This window comes from Schistocerca gregaria, unplaced genomic scaffold, assembly GCF_023897955.1.
Source record: "Schistocerca gregaria isolate iqSchGreg1 unplaced genomic scaffold, iqSchGreg1.2 ptg000684l, whole genome shotgun sequence".
In the NCBI taxonomy this organism is placed as follows: Eukaryota; Metazoa; Arthropoda; class Insecta; order Orthoptera; family Acrididae; genus Schistocerca; species Schistocerca gregaria.
In genome coordinates, this window is record NW_026062064.1 from 51,189 (window position 1) to 67,472 (window position 16,284).

The 16,284-nt window shown below is 50.5% G+C and overlaps 13 non-coding genes across 13 annotated transcripts; all 13 read left to right on the plus strand.

Annotated features, from left to right (window-relative positions):
* Positions 1 to 962: 962 nt before the first annotated feature.
* Positions 963 to 1,081, plus strand: LOC126318999 (5S ribosomal RNA). Its single transcript, XR_007557691.1, has one exon. It is a non-coding gene; the product is annotated as a 5S ribosomal RNA (ribosomal RNA).
* A 1,086-nt stretch (positions 1,082 to 2,167) lies between these two features.
* LOC126319000 (5S ribosomal RNA) lies at positions 2,168 to 2,286 on the plus strand. Its single transcript, XR_007557692.1, has one exon. It is a non-coding gene; the product is annotated as a 5S ribosomal RNA (ribosomal RNA).
* Positions 2,287 to 3,372: 1,086 nt separating this feature from the next.
* On the plus strand, positions 3,373 to 3,491 carry LOC126319001 (5S ribosomal RNA). Its single transcript, XR_007557693.1, has one exon. It is a non-coding gene; the product is annotated as a 5S ribosomal RNA (ribosomal RNA).
* A 1,086-nt stretch (positions 3,492 to 4,577) lies between these two features.
* Positions 4,578 to 4,696, plus strand: LOC126319002 (5S ribosomal RNA). Its single transcript, XR_007557694.1, has one exon. It is a non-coding gene; the product is annotated as a 5S ribosomal RNA (ribosomal RNA).
* Positions 4,697 to 5,782: 1,086 nt separating this feature from the next.
* Positions 5,783 to 5,901, plus strand: LOC126319003 (5S ribosomal RNA). Its single transcript, XR_007557695.1, has one exon. It is a non-coding gene; the product is annotated as a 5S ribosomal RNA (ribosomal RNA).
* A 1,086-nt stretch (positions 5,902 to 6,987) lies between these two features.
* LOC126318763 (5S ribosomal RNA) lies at positions 6,988 to 7,106 on the plus strand. The gene has a single exon (XR_007557479.1). It is a non-coding gene; the product is annotated as a 5S ribosomal RNA (ribosomal RNA).
* Positions 7,107 to 8,192: 1,086 nt separating this feature from the next.
* LOC126318764 (5S ribosomal RNA) lies at positions 8,193 to 8,311 on the plus strand. Its single transcript, XR_007557480.1, has one exon. It is a non-coding gene; the product is annotated as a 5S ribosomal RNA (ribosomal RNA).
* A 1,086-nt stretch (positions 8,312 to 9,397) lies between these two features.
* Positions 9,398 to 9,516, plus strand: LOC126318765 (5S ribosomal RNA). The gene has a single exon (XR_007557481.1). It is a non-coding gene; the product is annotated as a 5S ribosomal RNA (ribosomal RNA).
* Positions 9,517 to 10,602: 1,086 nt separating this feature from the next.
* On the plus strand, positions 10,603 to 10,721 carry LOC126318767 (5S ribosomal RNA). The gene has a single exon (XR_007557482.1). It is a non-coding gene; the product is annotated as a 5S ribosomal RNA (ribosomal RNA).
* A 952-nt stretch (positions 10,722 to 11,673) lies between these two features.
* On the plus strand, positions 11,674 to 11,792 carry LOC126318768 (5S ribosomal RNA). The gene has a single exon (XR_007557483.1). It is a non-coding gene; the product is annotated as a 5S ribosomal RNA (ribosomal RNA).
* Positions 11,793 to 12,878: 1,086 nt separating this feature from the next.
* Positions 12,879 to 12,997, plus strand: LOC126318770 (5S ribosomal RNA). Its single transcript, XR_007557485.1, has one exon. It is a non-coding gene; the product is annotated as a 5S ribosomal RNA (ribosomal RNA).
* Positions 12,998 to 14,083: 1,086 nt separating this feature from the next.
* LOC126318771 (5S ribosomal RNA) lies at positions 14,084 to 14,202 on the plus strand. Its single transcript, XR_007557486.1, has one exon. It is a non-coding gene; the product is annotated as a 5S ribosomal RNA (ribosomal RNA).
* A 1,086-nt stretch (positions 14,203 to 15,288) lies between these two features.
* LOC126318772 (5S ribosomal RNA) lies at positions 15,289 to 15,407 on the plus strand. Its single transcript, XR_007557487.1, has one exon. It is a non-coding gene; the product is annotated as a 5S ribosomal RNA (ribosomal RNA).
* Positions 15,408 to 16,284: the final 877 nt, after the last annotated feature.

A 16,284-nucleotide genomic window follows, 5' to 3' on the forward strand; every position in this document is an offset into this window, starting at 1 on the left:
TTACAGTAATGAACTCAGTTTGAGCAAGAATGCGCGAAGGAAGGGTGGTAGGAACTCCTTGAAAGTAACGAAACACTGCGAATCGACAGATGTGCACTTGAAATGCGTCAGAGCCTACTGTTTTGTAGGAGCGCTAAATTCCAAAAAACTAAATAATTAAATAAAAAACTAAAAAAACAGAAAATCAACTGTTCTGGTACGATCACCGACGATAAGCAACATCGTTAGTATTCGGATCGGTGACCGCCTGGGTACTCTGGAAAAGAGGGCTGGCAGGGGTAGCCAAAAAATGAAGTCAGACAAAGTGTCTCTAGAAATAACAAGAGTATGACACGACAGGACTGTTCTGAAATACGCCAGGGCTTATAGTTTTGTAGCAGTGTACAAATGCAAATTTGTAAACAAAAATTTATCTTTCGCCGCTAGAAGAAATGGATGCTTTGTCGAACCGCCTGTGTCTTGTGTCCATGTTTTCGCACCTTTCCACGGCATTGCACGGAACAGCACTGCTCTAGTAGCTCCGAACGGCCGCACACGGCGCCTCGCACACGCCGGTCAGTCCGGCGCCAGTCTCGCAGTTGTTTCTCGTGCTTGTGCTGTCATATGGACCACGACCCGAGCGGCAGCGAGCGGCAGTCGAGCAAAGTCGGGACAAGTCGGGACGGAAGGGGACAGCCGAGAATGCACCATGCGAATTACGCAAATATCTGGAAGCGCGACGCGTGTCAGGCAGGTGAGAACGCTTCCCTCGGTCCAGCAGGACACTGACACACCCCGCGCAGTCCACCCGCCGCCCGGCCGCGCGCAAGACCTGCGCTGGTTGACAATAACAAGGTGCGTCTCCCGCGAGTGTCGAGGAGGAAGGACGTGCTTTGCGTCAAATGTGCCACCGAAAATGGCGATTGCGTGTGTTGGAAGGAGAGGCGAAGCATTCTTCTGCCGTGCAGCTACAGTATAAGGACGCCAACGGCCATACCATGTTGAATACACCGGTTCTCGTCCGATCACCGAAGTTAAGCAACATCGGGCCCGGTTAGTACTTGGATGGGTGACCGCCTGGGAACACCGGGTGCTGTTGGCTCTCTCTCTTCTTTTAAATTTCATGTCACTACACCTGGCAGCCCTCTTTTCATACTAACTCTCAGGTGCGACAAAGATGCTCCCACAAGCATTTTAAACTACTGTATTAAACGTAAGATGCGAAATTACAGTAATGAACTCAGTTTGAGCAAGAATGCGCGAAGGAAGGGTGGTAGGAACTCCTTGAAAGTAACGAAACACTGCGAATCGACAGATGTGCACTTGAAATGCGTCAGAGCCTACTGTTTTGTAGGAGCGCTAAATTCCAAAAAACTAAATAATTAAATAAAAAACTAAAAAAACAGAAAATCAACTGTTCTGGTACGATCACCGACGATAAGCAACATCGTTAGTATTCGGATCGGTGACCGCCTGGGTACTCTGGAAAAGAGGGCTGGCAGGGGTAGCCAAAAAATGAAGTCAGACAAAGTGTCTCTAGAAATAACAAGAGTATGACACGACAGGACTGTTCTGAAATACGCCAGGGCTTATAGTTTTGTAGCAGTGTACAAATGCAAATTTGTAAACAAAAATTTATCTTTCGCCGCTAGAAGAAATGGATGCTTTGTCGAACCGCCTGTGTCTTGTGTCCATGTTTTCGCACCTTTCCACGGCATTGCACGGAACAGCACTGCTCTAGTAGCTCCGAACGGCCGCACACGGCGCCTCGCACACGCCGGTCAGTCCGGCGCCAGTCTCGCAGTTGTTTCTCGTGCTTGTGCTGTCATATGGACCACGACCCGAGCGGCAGCGAGCGGCAGTCGAGCAAAGTCGGGACAAGTCGGGACGGAAGGGGACAGCCGAGAATGCACCATGCGAATTACGCAAATATCTGGAAGCGCGACGCGTGTCAGGCAGGTGAGAACGCTTCCCTCGGTCCAGCAGGACACTGACACACCCCGCGCAGTCCACCCGCCGCCCGGCCGCGCGCAAGACCTGCGCTGGTTGACAATAACAAGGTGCGTCTCCCGCGAGTGTCGAGGAGGAAGGACGTGCTTTGCGTCAAATGTGCCACCGAAAATGGCGATTGCGTGTGTTGGAAGGAGAGGCGAAGCATTCTTCTGCCGTGCAGCTACAGTATAAGGACGCCAACGGCCATACCATGTTGAATACACCGGTTCTCGTCCGATCACCGAAGTTAAGCAACATCGGGCCCGGTTAGTACTTGGATGGGTGACCGCCTGGGAACACCGGGTGCTGTTGGCTCTCTCTCTTCTTTTAAATTTCATGTCACTACACCTGGCAGCCCTCTTTTCATACTAACTCTCAGGTGCGACAAAGATGCTCCCACAAGCATTTTAAACTACTGTATTAAACGTAAGATGCGAAATTACAGTAATGAACTCAGTTTGAGCAAGAATGCGCGAAGGAAGGGTGGTAGGAACTCCTTGAAAGTAACGAAACACTGCGAATCGACAGATGTGCACTTGAAATGCGTCAGAGCCTACTGTTTTGTAGGAGCGCTAAATTCCAAAAAACTAAATAATTAAATAAAAAACTAAAAAAACAGAAAATCAACTGTTCTGGTACGATCACCGACGATAAGCAACATCGTTAGTATTCGGATCGGTGACCGCCTGGGTACTCTGGAAAAGAGGGCTGGCAGGGGTAGCCAAAAAATGAAGTCAGACAAAGTGTCTCTAGAAATAACAAGAGTATGACACGACAGGACTGTTCTGAAATACGCCAGGGCTTATAGTTTTGTAGCAGTGTACAAATGCAAATTTGTAAACAAAAATTTATCTTTCGCCGCTAGAAGAAATGGATGCTTTGTCGAACCGCCTGTGTCTTGTGTCCGTGTTTTCGCACCTTTCCACGGCATTGCACGGAACAGCACTGCTCTAGTAGCTCCGAACGGCCGCACACGGCGCCTCGCACACGCCGGTCAGTCCGGCGCCAGTCTCGCAGTTGTTTCTCGTGCTTGTGCTGTCATATGGACCACGACCCGAGCGGCAGCGAGCGGCAGTCGAGCAAAGTCGGGACAAGTCGGGACGGAAGGGGACAGCCGAGAATGCACCATGCGAATTACGCAAATATCTGGAAGCGCGACGCGTGTCAGGCAGGTGAGAACGCTTCCCTCGGTCCAGCAGGACACTGACACACCCCGCGCAGTCCACCCGCCGCCCGGCCGCGCGCAAGACCTGCGCTGGTTGACAATAACAAGGTGCGTCTCCCGCGAGTGTCGAGGAGGAAGGACGTGCTTTGCGTCAAATGTGCCACCGAAAATGGCGATTGCGTGTGTTGGAAGGAGAGGCGAAGCATTCTTCTGCCGTGCAGCTACAGTATAAGGACGCCAACGGCCATACCATGTTGAATACACCGGTTCTCGTCCGATCACCGAAGTTAAGCAACATCGGGCCCGGTTAGTACTTGGATGGGTGACCGCCTGGGAACACCGGGTGCTGTTGGCTCTCTCTCTTCTTTTAAATTTCATGTCACTACACCTGGCAGCCCTCTTTTCATACTAACTCTCAGGTGCGACAAAGATGCTCCCACAAGCATTTTAAACTACTGTATTAAACGTAAGATGCGAAATTACAGTAATGAACTCAGTTTGAGCAAGAATGCGCGAAGGAAGGGTGGTAGGAACTCCTTGAAAGTAACGAAACACTGCGAATCGACAGATGTGCACTTGAAATGCGTCAGAGCCTACTGTTTTGTAGGAGCGCTAAATTCCAAAAAACTAAATAATTAAATAAAAAACTAAAAAAACAGAAAATCAACTGTTCTGGTACGATCACCGACGATAAGCAACATCGTTAGTATTCGGATCGGTGACCGCCTGGGTACTCTGGAAAAGAGGGCTGGCAGGGGTAGCCAAAAAATGAAGTCAGACAAAGTGTCTCTAGAAATAACAAGAGTATGACACGACAGGACTGTTCTGAAATACGCCAGGGCTTATAGTTTTGTAGCAGTGTACAAATGCAAATTTGTAAACAAAAATTTATCTTTCGCCGCTAGAAGAAATGGATGCTTTGTCGAACCGCCTGTGTCTTGTGTCCATGTTTTCGCACCTTTCCACGGCATTGCACGGAACAGCACTGCTCTAGTAGCTCCGAACGGCCGCACACGGCGCCTCGCACACGCCGGTCAGTCCGGCGCCAGTCTCGCAGTTGTTTCTCGTGCTTGTGCTGTCATATGGACCACGACCCGAGCGGCAGCGAGCGGCAGTCGAGCAAAGTCGGGACAAGTCGGGACGGAAGGGGACAGCCGAGAATGCACCATGCGAATTACGCAAATATCTGGAAGCGCGACGCGTGTCAGGCAGGTGAGAACGCTTCCCTCGGTCCAGCAGGACACTGACACACCCCGCGCAGTCCACCCGCCGCCCGGCCGCGCGCAAGACCTGCGCTGGTTGACAATAACAAGGTGCGTCTCCCGCGAGTGTCGAGGAGGAAGGACGTGCTTTGCGTCAAATGTGCCACCGAAAATGGCGATTGCGTGTGTTGGAAGGAGAGGCGAAGCATTCTTCTGCCGTGCAGCTACAGTATAAGGACGCCAACGGCCATACCATGTTGAATACACCGGTTCTCGTCCGATCACCGAAGTTAAGCAACATCGGGCCCGGTTAGTACTTGGATGGGTGACCGCCTGGGAACACCGGGTGCTGTTGGCTCTCTCTCTTCTTTTAAATTTCATGTCACTACACCTGGCAGCCCTCTTTTCATACTAACTCTCAGGTGCGACAAAGATGCTCCCACAAGCATTTTAAACTACTGTATTAAACGTAAGATGCGAAATTACAGTAATGAACTCAGTTTGAGCAAGAATGCGCGAAGGAAGGGTGGTAGGAACTCCTTGAAAGTAACGAAACACTGCGAATCGACAGATGTGCACTTGAAATGCGTCAGAGCCTACTGTTTTGTAGGAGCGCTAAATTCCAAAAAACTAAATAATTAAATAAAAAACTAAAAAAACAGAAAATCAACTGTTCTGGTACGATCACCGACGATAAGCAACATCGTTAGTATTCGGATCGGTGACCGCCTGGGTACTCTGGAAAAGAGGGCTGGCAGGGGTAGCCAAAAAATGAAGTCAGACAAAGTGTCTCTAGAAATAACAAGAGTATGACACGACAGGACTGTTCTGAAATACGCCAGGGCTTATAGTTTTGTAGCAGTGTACAAATGCAAATTTGTAAACAAAAATTTATCTTTCGCCGCTAGAAGAAATGGATGCTTTGTCGAACCGCCTGTGTCTTGTGTCCGTGTTTTCGCACCTTTCCACGGCATTGCACGGAACAGCACTGCTCTAGTAGCTCCGAACGGCCGCACACGGCGCCTCGCACACGCCGGTCAGTCCGGCGCCAGTCTCGCAGTTGTTTCTCGTGCTTGTGCTGTCATATGGACCACGACCCGAGCGGCAGCGAGCGGCAGTCGAGCAAAGTCGGGACAAGTCGGGACGGAAGGGGACAGCCGAGAATGCACCATGCGAATTACGCAAATATCTGGAAGCGCGACGCGTGTCAGGCAGGTGAGAACGCTTCCCTCGGTCCAGCAGGACACTGACACACCCCGCGCAGTCCACCCGCCGCCCGGCCGCGCGCAAGACCTGCGCTGGTTGACAATAACAAGGTGCGTCTCCCGCGAGTGTCGAGGAGGAAGGACGTGCTTTGCGTCAAATGTGCCACCGAAAATGGCGATTGCGTGTGTTGGAAGGAGAGGCGAAGCATTCTTCTGCCGTGCAGCTACAGTATAAGGACGCCAACGGCCATACCATGTTGAATACACCGGTTCTCGTCCGATCACCGAAGTTAAGCAACATCGGGCCCGGTTAGTACTTGGATGGGTGACCGCCTGGGAACACCGGGTGCTGTTGGCTCTCTCTCTTCTTTTAAATTTCATGTCACTACACCTGGCAGCCCTCTTTTCATACTAACTCTCAGGTGCGACAAAGATGCTCCCACAAGCATTTTAAACTACTGTATTAAACGTAAGATGCGAAATTACAGTAATGAACTCAGTTTGAGCAAGAATGCGCGAAGGAAGGGTGGTAGGAACTCCTTGAAAGTAACGAAACACTGCGAATCGACAGATGTGCACTTGAAATGCGTCAGAGCCTACTGTTTTGTAGGAGCGCTAAATTCCAAAAAACTAAATAATTAAATAAAAAACTAAAAAAACAGAAAATCAACTGTTCTGGTACGATCACCGACGATAAGCAACATCGTTAGTATTCGGATCGGTGACCGCCTGGGTACTCTGGAAAAGAGGGCTGGCAGGGGTAGCCAAAAAATGAAGTCAGACAAAGTGTCTCTAGAAATAACAAGAGTATGACACGACAGGACTGTTCTGAAATACGCCAGGGCTTATAGTTTTGTAGCAGTGTACAAATGCAAATTTGTAAACAAAAATTTATCTTTCGCCGCTAGAAGAAATGGATGCTTTGTCGAACCGCCTGTGTCTTGTGTCCGTGTTTTCGCACCTTTCCACGGCATTGCACGGAACAGCACTGCTCTAGTAGCTCCGAACGGCCGCACACGGCGCCTCGCACACGCCGGTCAGTCCGGCGCCAGTCTCGCAGTTGTTTCTCGTGCTTGTGCTGTCATATGGACCACGACCCGAGCGGCAGCGAGCGGCAGTCGAGCAAAGTCGGGACAAGTCGGGACGGAAGGGGACAGCCGAGAATGCACCATGCGAATTACGCAAATATCTGGAAGCGCGACGCGTGTCAGGCAGGTGAGAACGCTTCCCTCGGTCCAGCAGGACACTGACACACCCCGCGCAGTCCACCCGCCGCCCGGCCGCGCGCAAGACCTGCGCTGGTTGACAATAACAAGGTGCGTCTCCCGCGAGTGTCGAGGAGGAAGGACGTGCTTTGCGTCAAATGTGCCACCGAAAATGGCGATTGCGTGTGTTGGAAGGAGAGGCGAAGCATTCTTCTGCCGTGCAGCTACAGTATAAGGACGCCAACGGCCATACCATGTTGAATACACCGGTTCTCGTCCGATCACCGAAGTTAAGCAACATCGGGCCCGGTTAGTACTTGGATGGGTGACCGCCTGGGAACACCGGGTGCTGTTGGCTCTCTCTCTTCTTTTAAATTTCATGTCACTACACCTGGCAGCCCTCTTTTCATACTAACTCTCAGGTGCGACAAAGATGCTCCCACAAGCATTTTAAACTACTGTATTAAACGTAAGATGCGAAATTACAGTAATGAACTCAGTTTGAGCAAGAATGCGCGAAGGAAGGGTGGTAGGAACTCCTTGAAAGTAACGAAACACTGCGAATCGACAGATGTGCACTTGAAATGCGTCAGAGCCTACTGTTTTGTAGGAGCGCTAAATTCCAAAAAACTAAATAATTAAATAAAAAACTAAAAAAACAGAAAATCAACTGTTCTGGTACGATCACCGACGATAAGCAACATCGTTAGTATTCGGATCGGTGACCGCCTGGGTACTCTGGAAAAGAGGGCTGGCAGGGGTAGCCAAAAAATGAAGTCAGACAAAGTGTCTCTAGAAATAACAAGAGTATGACACGACAGGACTGTTCTGAAATACGCCAGGGCTTATAGTTTTGTAGCAGTGTACAAATGCAAATTTGTAAACAAAAATTTATCTTTCGCCGCTAGAAGAAATGGATGCTTTGTCGAACCGCCTGTGTCTTGTGTCCGTGTTTTCGCACCTTTCCACGGCATTGCACGGAACAGCACTGCTCTAGTAGCTCCGAACGGCCGCACACGGCGCCTCGCACACGCCGGTCAGTCCGGCGCCAGTCTCGCAGTTGTTTCTCGTGCTTGTGCTGTCATATGGACCACGACCCGAGCGGCAGCGAGCGGCAGTCGAGCAAAGTCGGGACAAGTCGGGACGGAAGGGGACAGCCGAGAATGCACCATGCGAATTACGCAAATATCTGGAAGCGCGACGCGTGTCAGGCAGGTGAGAACGCTTCCCTCGGTCCAGCAGGACACTGACACACCCCGCGCAGTCCACCCGCCGCCCGGCCGCGCGCAAGACCTGCGCTGGTTGACAATAACAAGGTGCGTCTCCCGCGAGTGTCGAGGAGGAAGGACGTGCTTTGCGTCAAATGTGCCACCGAAAATGGCGATTGCGTGTGTTGGAAGGAGAGGCGAAGCATTCTTCTGCCGTGCAGCTACAGTATAAGGACGCCAACGGCCATACCATGTTGAATACACCGGTTCTCGTCCGATCACCGAAGTTAAGCAACATCGGGCCCGGTTAGTACTTGGATGGGTGACCGCCTGGGAACACCGGGTGCTGTTGGCTCTCTCTCTTCTTTTAAATTTCATGTCACTACACCTGGCAGCCCTCTTTTCATACTAACTCTCAGGTGCGACAAAGATGCTCCCACAAGCATTTTAAACTACTGTATTAAACGTAAGATGCGAAATTACAGTAATGAACTCAGTTTGAGCAAGAATGCGCGAAGGAAGGGTGGTAGGAACTCCTTGAAAGTAACGAAACACTGCGAATCGACAGATGTGCACTTGAAATGCGTCAGAGCCTACTGTTTTGTAGGAGCGCTAAATTCCAAAAAACTAAATAATTAAATAAAAAACTAAAAAAACAGAAAATCAACTGTTCTGGTACGATCACCGACGATAAGCAACATCGTTAGTATTCGGATCGGTGACCGCCTGGGTACTCTGGAAAAGAGGGCTGGCAGGGGTAGCCAAAAAATGAAGTCAGACAAAGTGTCTCTAGAAATAACAAGAGTATGACACGACAGGACTGTTCTGAAATACGCCAGGGCTTATAGTTTTGTAGCAGTGTACAAATGCAAATTTGTAAACAAAAATTTATCTTTCGCCGCTAGAAGAAATGGATGCTTTGTCGAACCGCCTGTGTCTTGTGTCCGTGTTTTCGCACCTTTCCACGGCATTGCACGGAACAGCACTGCTCTAGTAGCTCCGAACGGCCGCACACGGCGCCTCGCACACGCCGGTCAGTCCGGCGCCAGTCTCGCAGTTGTTTCTCGTGCTTGTGCTGTCATATGGACCACGACCCGAGCGGCAGCGAGCGGCAGTCGAGCAAAGTCGGGACAAGTCGGGACGGAAGGGGACAGCCGAGAATGCACCATGCGAATTACGCAAATATCTGGAAGCGCGACGCGTGTCAGGCAGGTGAGAACGCTTCCCTCGGTCCAGCAGGACACTGACACACCCCGCGCAGTCCACCCGCCGCCCGGCCGCGCGCAAGACCTGCGCTGGTTGACAATAACAAGGTGCGTCTCCCGCGAGTGTCGAGGAGGAAGGACGTGCTTTGCGTCAAATGTGCCACCGAAAATGGCGATTGCGTGTGTTGGAAGGAGAGGCGAAGCATTCTTCTGCCGTGCAGCTACAGTATAAGGACGCCAACGGCCATACCATGTTGAATACACCGGTTCTCGTCCGATCACCGAAGTTAAGCAACATCGGGCCCGGTTAGTACTTGGATGGGTGACCGCCTGGGAACACCGGGTGCTGTTGGCTCTCTCTCTTCTTTTAAATTTCATGTCACTACACCTGGCAGCCCTCTTTTCATACTAACTCTCAGGTGCGACAAAGATGCTCCCACAAGCATTTTAAACTACTGTATTAAACGTAAGATGCGAAATTACAGTAATGAACTCAGTTTGAGCAAGAATGCGCGAAGGAAGGGTGGTAGGAACTCCTTGAAAGTAACGAAACACTGCGAATCGACAGATGTGCACTTGAAATGCGTCAGAGCCTACTGTTTTGTAGGAGCGCTAAATTCCAAAAAACTAAATAATTAAATAAAAAACTAAAAAAACAGAAAATCAACTGTTCTGGTACGATCACCGACGATAAGCAACATCGTTAGTATTCGGATCGGTGACCGCCTGGGTACTCTGGAAAAGAGGGCTGGCAGGGGTAGCCAAAAAATGAAGTCAGACAAAGTGTCTCTAGAAATAACAAGAGTATGACACGACAGGACTGTTCTGAAATACGCCAGGGCTTATAGTTTTGTAGCAGTGTACAAATGCAAATTTGTAAACAAAAATTTATCTTTCGCCGCTAGAAGAAATGGATGCTTTGTCGAACCGCCTGTGTCTTGTGTCCGTGTTTTCGCACCTTTCCACGGCATTGCACGGAACAGCACTGCTCTAGTAGCTCCGAACGGCCGCACACGGCGCCTCGCACACGCCGGTCAGTCCGGCGCCAGTCTCGCAGTTGTTTCTCGTGCTTGTGCTGTCATATGGACCACGACCCGAGCGGCAGCGAGCGGCAGTCGAGCAAAGTCGGGACAAGTCGGGACGGAAGGGGACAGCCGAGAATGCACCATGCGAATTACGCAAATATCTGGAAGCGCGACGCGTGTCAGGCAGGTGAGAACGCTTCCCTCGGTCCAGCAGGACACTGACACACCCCGCGCAGTCCACCCGCCGCCCGGCCGCGCGCAAGACCTGCGCTGGTTGACAATAACAAGGTGCGTCTCCCGCGAGTGTCGAGGAGGAAGGACGTGCTTTGCGTCAAATGTGCCACCGAAAATGGCGATTGCGTGTGTTGGAAGGAGAGGCGAAGCATTCTTCTGCCGTGCAGCTACAGTATAAGGACGCCAACGGCCATACCATGTTGAATACACCGGTTCTCGTCCGATCACCGAAGTTAAGCAACATCGGGCCCGGTTAGTACTTGGATGGGTGACCGCCTGGGAACACCGGGTGCTGTTGGCTCTCTCTCTTCTTTTAAATTTCATGTCACTACACCTGGCAGCCCTCTTTTCATACTAACTCTCAGGTGCGACAAAGATGCTCCCACAAGCATTTTAAACTACTGTATTAAACGTAAGATGCGAAATTACAGTAATGAACTCAGTTTGAGCAAGAATGCGCGAAGGAAGGGTGGTAGGAACTCCTTGAAAGTAACGAAACACTGCGAATCGACAGATGTGCACTTGAAATGCGTCAGAGCCTACTGTTTTGTAGGAGCGCTAAATTCCAAAAAACTAAATAATTAAATAAAAAACTAAAAAAACAGAAAATCAACTGTTCTGGTACGATCACCGACGATAAGCAACATCGTTAGTATTCGGATCGGTGACCGCCTGGGTACTCTGGAAAAGAGGGCTGGCAGGGGTAGCCAAAAAATGAAGTCAGACAAAGTGTCTCTAGAAATAACAAGAGTATGACACGACAGGACTGTTCTGAAATACGCCAGGGCTTATAGTTTTGTAGCAGTGTACAAATGCAAATTTGTAAACAAAAATTTATCTTTCGCCGCTAGAAGAAATGGATGCTTTGTCGAACCGCCTGTGTCTTGTGTCCGTGTTTTCGCACCTTTCCACGGCATTGCACGGAACAGCACTGCTCTAGTAGCTCCGAACGGCCGCACACGGCGCCTCGCACACGCCGGTCAGTCCGGCGCCAGTCTCGCAGTTGTTTCTCGTGCTTGTGCTGTCATATGGACCACGACCCGAGCAGCAGGACACTGACACACCCCGCGCAGTCCACCCGCCGCCCGGCCGCGCGCAAGACCTGCGCTGGTTGACAATAACAAGGTGCGTCTCCCGCGAGTGTCGAGGAGGAAGGACGTGCTTTGCGTCAAATGTGCCACCGAAAATGGCGATTGCGTGTGTTGGAAGGAGAGGCGAAGCATTCTTCTGCCGTGCAGCTACAGTATAAGGACGCCAACGGCCATACCATGTTGAATACACCGGTTCTCGTCCGATCACCGAAGTTAAGCAACATCGGGCCCGGTTAGTACTTGGATGGGTGACCGCCTGGGAACACCGGGTGCTGTTGGCTCTCTCTCTTCTTTTAAATTTCATGTCACTACACCTGGCAGCCCTCTTTTCATACTAACTCTCAGGTGCGACAAAGATGCTCCCACAAGCATTTTAAACTACTGTATTAAACGTAAGATGCGAAATTACAGTAATGAACTCAGTTTGAGCAAGAATGCGCGAAGGAAGGGTGGTAGGAACTCCTTGAAAGTAACGAAACACTGCGAATCGACAGATGTGCACTTGAAATGCGTCAGAGCCTACTGTTTTGTAGGAGCGCTAAATTCCAAAAAACTAAATAATTAAATAAAAAACTAAAAAAACAGAAAATCAACTGTTCTGGTACGATCACCGACGATAAGCAACATCGTTAGTATTCGGATCGGTGACCGCCTGGGTACTCTGGAAAAGAGGGCTGGCAGGGGTAGCCAAAAAATGAAGTCAGACAAAGTGTCTCTAGAAATAACAAGAGTATGACACGACAGGACTGTTCTGAAATACGCCAGGGCTTATAGTTTTGTAGCAGTGTACAAATGCAAATTTGTAAACAAAAATTTATCTTTCGCCGCTAGAAGAAATGGATGCTTTGTCGAACCGCCTGTGTCTTGTGTCCGTGTTTTCGCACCTTTCCACGGCATTGCACGGAACAGCACTGCTCTAGTAGCTCCGAACGGCCGCACACGGCGCCTCGCACACGCCGGTCAGTCCGGCGCCAGTCTCGCAGTTGTTTCTCGTGCTTGTGCTGTCATATGGACCACGACCCGAGCGGCAGCGAGCGGCAGTCGAGCAAAGTCGGGACAAGTCGGGACGGAAGGGGACAGCCGAGAATGCACCATGCGAATTACGCAAATATCTGGAAGCGCGACGCGTGTCAGGCAGGTGAGAACGCTTCCCTCGGTCCAGCAGGACACTGACACACCCCGCGCAGTCCACCCGCCGCCCGGCCGCGCGCAAGACCTGCGCTGGTTGACAATAACAAGGTGCGTCTCCCGCGAGTGTCGAGGAGGAAGGACGTGCTTTGCGTCAAATGTGCCACCGAAAATGGCGATTGCGTGTGTTGGAAGGAGAGGCGAAGCATTCTTCTGCCGTGCAGCTACAGTATAAGGACGCCAACGGCCATACCATGTTGAATACACCGGTTCTCGTCCGATCACCGAAGTTAAGCAACATCGGGCCCGGTTAGTACTTGGATGGGTGACCGCCTGGGAACACCGGGTGCTGTTGGCTCTCTCTCTTCTTTTAAATTTCATGTCACTACACCTGGCAGCCCTCTTTTCATACTAACTCTCAGGTGCGACAAAGATGCTCCCACAAGCATTTTAAACTACTGTATTAAACGTAAGATGCGAAATTACAGTAATGAACTCAGTTTGAGCAAGAATGCGCGAAGGAAGGGTGGTAGGAACTCCTTGAAAGTAACGAAACACTGCGAATCGACAGATGTGCACTTGAAATGCGTCAGAGCCTACTGTTTTGTAGGAGCGCTAAATTCCAAAAAACTAAATAATTAAATAAAAAACTAAAAAAACAGAAAATCAACTGTTCTGGTACGATCACCGACGATAAGCAACATCGTTAGTATTCGGATCGGTGACCGCCTGGGTACTCTGGAAAAGAGGGCTGGCAGGGGTAGCCAAAAAATGAAGTCAGACAAAGTGTCTCTAGAAATAACAAGAGTATGACACGACAGGACTGTTCTGAAATACGCCAGGGCTTATAGTTTTGTAGCAGTGTACAAATGCAAATTTGTAAACAAAAATTTATCTTTCGCCGCTAGAAGAAATGGATGCTTTGTCGAACCGCCTGTGTCTTGTGTCCATGTTTTCGCACCTTTCCACGGCATTGCACGGAACAGCACTGCTCTAGTAGCTCCGAACGGCCGCACACGGCGCCTCGCACACGCCGGTCAGTCCGGCGCCAGTCTCGCAGTTGTTTCTCGTGCTTGTGCTGTCATATGGACCACGACCCGAGCGGCAGCGAGCGGCAGTCGAGCAAAGTCGGGACAAGTCGGGACGGAAGGGGACAGCCGAGAATGCACCATGCGAATTACGCAAATATCTGGAAGCGCGACGCGTGTCAGGCAGGTGAGAACGCTTCCCTCGGTCCAGCAGGACACTGACACACCCCGCGCAGTCCACCCGCCGCCCGGCCGCGCGCAAGACCTGCGCTGGTTGACAATAACAAGGTGCGTCTCCCGCGAGTGTCGAGGAGGAAGGACGTGCTTTGCGTCAAATGTGCCACCGAAAATGGCGATTGCGTGTGTTGGAAGGAGAGGCGAAGCATTCTTCTGCCGTGCAGCTACAGTATAAGGACGCCAACGGCCATACCATGTTGAATACACCGGTTCTCGTCCGATCACCGAAGTTAAGCAACATCGGGCCCGGTTAGTACTTGGATGGGTGACCGCCTGGGAACACCGGGTGCTGTTGGCTCTCTCTCTTCTTTTAAATTTCATGTCACTACACCTGGCAGCCCTCTTTTCATACTAACTCTCAGGTGCGACAAAGATGCTCCCACAAGCATTTTAAACTACTGTATTAAACGTAAGATGCGAAATTACAGTAATGAACTCAGTTTGAGCAAGAATGCGCGAAGGAAGGGTGGTAGGAACTCCTTGAAAGTAACGAAACACTGCGAATCGACAGATGTGCACTTGAAATGCGTCAGAGCCTACTGTTTTGTAGGAGCGCTAAATTCCAAAAAACTAAATAATTAAATAAAAAACTAAAAAAACAGAAAATCAACTGTTCTGGTACGATCACCGACGATAAGCAACATCGTTAGTATTCGGATCGGTGACCGCCTGGGTACTCTGGAAAAGAGGGCTGGCAGGGGTAGCCAAAAAATGAAGTCAGACAAAGTGTCTCTAGAAATAACAAGAGTATGACACGACAGGACTGTTCTGAAATACGCCAGGGCTTATAGTTTTGTAGCAGTGTACAAATGCAAATTTGTAAACAAAAATTTATCTTTCGCCGCTAGAAGAAATGGATGCTTTGTCGAACCGCCTGTGTCTTGTGTCCGTGTTTTCGCACCTTTCCACGGCATTGCACGGAACAGCACTGCTCTAGTAGCTCCGAACGGCCGCACACGGCGCCTCGCACACGCCGGTCAGTCCGGCGCCAGTCTCGCAGTTGTTTCTCGTGCTTGTGCTGTCATATGGACCACGACCCGAGCGGCAGCGAGCGGCAGTCGAGCAAAGTCGGGACAAGTCGGGACGGAAGGGGACAGCCGAGAATGCACCATGCGAATTACGCAAATATCTGGAAGCGCGACGCGTGTCAGGCAGGTGAGAACGCTTCCCTCGGTCCAGCAGGACACTGACACACCCCGCGCAGTCCACCCGCCGCCCGGCCGCGCGCAAGACCTGCGCTGGTTGACAATAACAAGGTGCGTCTCCCGCGAGTGTCGAGGAGGAAGGACGTGCTTTGCGTCAAATGTGCCACCGAAAATGGCGATTGCGTGTGTTGGAAGGAGAGGCGAAGCATTCTTCTGCCGTGCAGCTACAGTATAAGGACGCCAACGGCCATACCATGTTGAATACACCGGTTCTCGTCCGATCACCGAAGTTAAGCAACATCGGGCCCGGTTAGTACTTGGATGGGTGACCGCCTGGGAACACCGGGTGCTGTTGGCTCTCTCTCTTCTTTTAAATTTCATGTCACTACACCTGGCAGCCCTCTTTTCATACTAACTCTCAGGTGCGACAAAGATGCTCCCACAAGCATTTTAAACTACTGTATTAAACGTAAGATGCGAAATTACAGTAATGAACTCAGTTTGAGCAAGAATGCGCGAAGGAAGGGTGGTAGGAACTCCTTGAAAGTAACGAAACACTGCGAATCGACAGATGTGCACTTGAAATGCGTCAGAGCCTACTGTTTTGTAGGAGCGCTAAATTCCAAAAAACTAAATAATTAAATAAAAAACTAAAAAAACAGAAAATCAACTGTTCTGGTACGATCACCGACGATAAGCAACATCGTTAGTATTCGGATCGGTGACCGCCTGGGTACTCTGGAAAAGAGGGCTGGCAGGGGTAGCCAAAAAATGAAGTCAGACAAAGTGTCTCTAGAAATAACAAGAGTATGACACGACAGGACTGTTCTGAAATACGCCAGGGCTTATAGTTTTGTAGCAGTGTACAAATGCAAATTTGTAAACAAAAATTTATCTTTCGCCGCTAGAAGAAATGGATGCTTTGTCGAACCGCCTGTGTCTTGTGTCCGTGTTTTCGCACCTTTCCACGGCATTGCACGGAACAGCACTGCTCTAGTAGCTCCGAACGGCCGCACACGGCGCCTCGCACACGCCGGTCAGTCCGGCGCCAGTCTCGCAGTTGTTTCTCGTGCTTGTGCTGTCATATGGACCACGACCCGAGCGGCAGCGAGCGGCAGTCGAGCAAAGTCGGGACAAGTCGGGACGGAAGGGGACAGCCGAGAATGCACCATGCGAATTACGCAAATATCTGGAAGCGCGACGCGTGTCAGGCAGGTGAGAACGCTTCCCTCGGT